Source organism: Rhincodon typus, chromosome 35 (assembly GCF_021869965.1).
Source record: "Rhincodon typus isolate 14 chromosome 35, sRhiTyp1.1, whole genome shotgun sequence".
In the NCBI taxonomy this organism is placed as follows: domain Eukaryota; kingdom Metazoa; phylum Chordata; class Chondrichthyes; order Orectolobiformes; family Rhincodontidae; genus Rhincodon; species Rhincodon typus.
Window position 1 is genome coordinate 4,661,672 of NC_063366.1, and position 4,865 is coordinate 4,666,536.

The window sequence follows — 4,865 nt, forward strand, 5'->3', positions numbered from 1 at the left end:
TGTGTGTGTGTGTGTGTGTGTGTGTGTGTGTGTGTGTGTGTGTGTGTTAGTAAATTAAGCCAGTTCTCAGGAGTGGTAGGGGTAGAATCGGACCCTGCTTTAGTAGGGGTTGTGAATTATAAAGAGATCCTCTTCAGGTGCCGGGTATTTGACTAATACCGTGGGGGATGTTTGTACTCTCCTGTCTGGGAGGACTGCGATCCTGGAAGGAGTGGGGATGAATCCTCACAGACCTGAGTACCCTCAGTCTATCAATATGTTCATAATATGTTCACCTTACACTCTTCCAAGATTCATTTTATGTTCTGGGAAAGATCTTGACTTACTTTCAAATGCTTTTGTTATTTTCATTGATTCAGTGTTATGATATAAGCGAACATTGTGTTGCTTGTTGTTTCATTTAAATCTTCTGTACAGATTTATAACTCACAATAAATTCACTTTTATCTTAACTAGAACTACCTGATTAGTCAGCCTGCTGTGTTCCTATTCATGGAAACACTCAGGATCCTACCATAAGAGTCCTGTACACAATATGTTGCTCACTGCCACTGTGGCCGTTTCTATCAATAGGTTTATAATTTCCAATTCACAGGAAGCAGAACATTTCCTGATGAAAGGAAGATGTGCATTTATATGTCACCTTTGCAATCATGACACTTGAAAGTAATGTACTCATGACCAGATAATCTGTTTTTGTGATATTCATTGTGGGATCCCTCTTGATCAAAACATCAGGGATAACTCCCCTCCTTGTCCACTGTGTTGTGTCATGGGATCTCTAGCATGCTTTTGAGTGGTAGATTTGTAGTAGGATCTCTGACAATGCAACACTCCTTTAGCACTACAGAGGCTCCAACACTCAAGAAGCTTCACACTAACCACAACAAAGCAGCCCTCTTGATTGGCACCACATCAACAAACATTCACGCCCTCCACACTGACATTCAAAAGCAATAGTATGTACTGTCTGCAAGATGCACTGCAGAAATTCACCAAAGATCCTTAAACAGCACCTTCTAAACCCATGACCATTTTGATCTACAAGGACAAGGGCAGCAGATACATTGGAACAGCACCACCTGCAAGACCACATTTTTAAAAATTTTGAATTGTGGACTAATATAGGAAACAAGTCGTGGTTGATTGGCTCACAGAGCTGCAACAACAATGAATCAGCTCGGTGAGCCAACCAACCACAACCTGAGCTACAAATCTACTCCAAAATCTTATTTTAAACTGAGGACTGTGGAAGGATTTGCTGCACTTTTAAAAACAAGTTACTGCTACCTCTCATTGGTATAGCATGCTGGAAATCAAGCTCTAATCTATCAGAGTCATCACAAAAGTTAATGATTTCAAAAGAAACATGGAAAATCCTCAAAATACCTGATTTTCAGACACAGGTTGATAGAAAGCATGGACCAGATTTCTTTACTTAAGAGGAAATTTATAATGTAATTAAATTCAAACAGCAGGTAAAGAATAAACTCTACAAATTTAAACTAAAATCATTATAAACTCCCCCTTACACACAGACACACAAATAAATAGGGAAGGAACACACACAAGTGAAAAAAAAAGTTCCCTAGTCTTAATTCACAAAACTTGTTGGGTTTGTCCTTGCTAACGTGAAGGTTTTTCCTTAACCCTCCTTTTTTCCAAATGCTTCCATTGATTTGCAAAAGGCAAAGGGTGTCTATTTCACATCTGAAAGTTCTCTGACTTATCCATGTTGAAAGACTCAGCTTGCAAGATGTGCTGAAGGAACAATAAGCAAGTTTTATTCTGGTTTAAAGTGGCTTACAGCAGAGAATTGAGAGAGAGAGCTCTTAACTGCTGCAGACGTGCTGCCTTCTCTTCTAGTCTGAACAAGGCTTCTCTCTGTCTTATTCACAGCCCAAGCTGCTCAGCTACCTGGCAACCACTCATATGGTTGTTGACAGGCAGAGGATCTTTGTCATTGATAACTGGCCACTAGTGAATAAACCAATCATCCTCACTTGTAAACAACCTGTCAGCACCAGTTCATCAGCACATTGCTGGACTGTACAGTTGTGGGTTCCAGTATTCACAATAGGTATCAATTTACTTACTTCCAAAACATGCACCCATCATTGTAAATCCCTGGTTTAAAACAGTTCTTCCTTATTTCAGTCTACAGTTTTAGAAAGCACAAAAAATAAAATAGATATAGTCTGTACATTACTAGAACTCATTATGAGTTGTGTTTACACTGCTGCCTTGTTCGAGCAAAGGGGAAGATGTTGAGAACAAAAACAGAAGTTGCTTGAAAAGCTCAGCAGGTCTGGCAGCATCTGTGAAGAAAACGTCAGAGTTAACGTTTCGGGTCCAGTGACCCTTCCTCAGAGCCCATTGGGGTAGCATGCTGGAAATCATTCCCATAGTCATCACAAAATTAAAACATTTGCAAAGTACACAAATTGTCTCCAATTCACCTAATTTTCAGACTTTGATTGACAGAAAACACAGATCAAGTTTAACAAAAATGACTATTTATTACAAGTAATTAGTCCAGGTCCAGGAGTTTGCATGTTCTCCCTGTGACTGTGTGGGTTTCCTTTGGGTGCTCCAGTTTCCTCCCACAGTCCAAAGATGTGCAGGTTAGGTAGATTAGCCATGCTAAATTGCTCATAGTGCCCAGGGATGGTGGGGTTAGACATGGGGAAAATGCAGGGGTAGGGGAATTGGTCTGGGTGGGATGCTCTTCAGTGGAGTGGTGTGGACTTGTTGGGCTGAATGGCCTGTTTCCACACTGTAGAGGTTCTATGAAAATAATATAAACAGACTTGCTCTTTTCAATGTGTGTTCAGAGTAAACCTTACCCAGAGACTATTAATTGGTTTTTTCAATTAAAACTAGTTGTAAAGGCCAGGAGTCATTAGCGTGAGAACTCTCTGATGGGCTCCTGGATGGAGAATACAGGGGCAGAGAATCTCAAGTCAGCATCTCTCTTTGTACTCACTGCAGTGAAATAATCCAAAAGCTGGTTATTCTCTCCCACCTTTCACTATAGGCTGTAAGACTCAACAATTAATATGTTGACCACCACCCCAAGTATCTTCAGCAAAGAACTGAAAAGTCTTGGGTATATGGATTGGAGATCAGAAGGATTTGAACAAAGCAAAAGGGACACTTCATTGAACACTATGGACTGCTGCTACTGAACTGTGTTTCCCCGTTTTTTTTCCCTCCACCCATGACATCCATTGTTGGTTGTTTGTGTCTGTCTGCATGTATTTATTGGGGTCTAAGCCTGTTCAAGTCCTTCTGCAGCCTCCCTGTTTCCTCAACACTACCTGTCCCTCCATCTATCTTTGTGTTATCTGCAAACTTAGCAACTGCATCTGTTCCTCCATCCAGAATGATCATTTCCCTCTAATTACTGTATCAACTTGTTTAATCATCTTAAACGCCTCAATTAAATCACTTCTTAATTTTTTACATTCAAGGCAAATACAAGCCCAGTCTGTGAAGTTCGTCCTCATAATTTACCCTTTTATCCCCAGGAATATTCTGGTGAATCTGCGCTGCACTCACTCCAAAGCTACTAAATCCTTCCTGAGGTGTAGTGCATAGAATTGAACACAGTTCTCCGGATGGTCTGAAACAGAGCCCTGTACAACAGGAACATAACTTGCACAAAGACACACTGGTTTTGGGGTGAAGCCGTGGGTTATCTTTTCAGGATGGTCCTGGAAAAATGTTGCAGTTTTGACAGAGGAAAGCAAGTCCACATGTGCTTGATGTGATCCAGTCAGATCAAGTGATGGATGGATAAACCATTTGTGCACCAGATACACTCAAACCTTCATGACTTGAACTTGAGTAGCAGTAGATTGACCAGGAAGGAATTGAATAAAGGTACCTTTCAGGATAAAGGTGTGACAGATTGACAGCTGCAGAAACATTGTGGTGGGCCAAAGGGCAGGGAATTGGGAATTAGAAAGCACTGTCCAACTCACCTAGGGGTTAAGGATCTTCCGAGAATGGAAACTGATTCGTCCTTGTGATCACTGCATCTCTGTAACCATCGGTGGGTTTGTATAATGGAAACAAGCTCCATCTTGTGTCATGAAAGTTCAGTGTCATTTCTGACCATTGGAATTGGGAACCAGACTAAAGCACAGGAATTTTAAATTAACCTTTGTCTGCAGTATTCTGAGAGAGTACCCTCTAATGTGAGTGTGTGTGTGTTAGTAAAGTGAGCCAGCTCTCAGGAGTGGGTATGGGGTAGAATCAGACCCTGCTTTAGTTGGAGACACGAATTATAGACAGATCCTCTTCAGGTGACGGGTGTTTGACTAATACCATGGGGAATGTTTGTACTATCCTGTTTGGGAGGACTGCGATCCTGAGTATGGTGAGGGAGTGGGGTTTAGTCTCTACAGATCTCAGTTCCCTCAGCCCATCACACATCAGTGTAATAACAATGTGATATGTTCACCTTACACTCTTCCAAGATTTGCTTGATGTTCTGGGAAAGAAATTGAATCATTTTGAAATGTTTTGTTATTTTAGTTGATTCAAAATAAATTCCCTCATTATCATCTCAGTGTGTTCCTATTCATTGAAACACTCAGGATCTACAGTAAAAGTCCTGAACACAATATATTGATTGATGTCATTATGTTAACTCATTACAGCTTGTCACAGACACTGAAATAACTGCACGGACAAACACAGAGTGGAGAACTGTGGGTCCGTAACATGTGATGAAAGTTTTGTGAAATGTGTTAGAAACTGAAGGAGAGATAGAACAGATCCAAAGTGAACTCGCTATGGTCAAATTGACAAATACTGAGATGAAGAAGAATTTAGACTCAGAACTTGAGCAGTGAGGT

The 4,865-nt window shown here is 40.8% G+C and overlaps 2 protein-coding genes across 3 annotated transcripts in view; one reads left to right on the top strand and one right to left on the bottom strand.

The window, feature by feature from the left end:
* LOC109925476 (zinc finger protein 271-like) overlaps window positions 1–4,571 on the top strand; it is a 12,784-nt gene extending 8,213 nt beyond the window's left edge. Inside the window, exon 3 of one of the 2 annotated variants that reach the window (XR_007265593.1) lies at window positions 3,531–4,571. The gene's annotated coding sequence lies outside the window, so the exon portion shown is untranslated. Of the gene's footprint in view, window positions 1–3,037 lie in introns of both variants that reach the window. The other variant, XR_007265592.1, reaches the window with a different exon arrangement.
* Window positions 1–4,865, bottom strand: part of LOC109936040 (zinc finger protein 91-like) — a 58,955-nt gene that overhangs the window by 33,265 nt on the left and 20,825 nt on the right. The gene's annotated exons all lie outside the window — the stretch shown is intronic.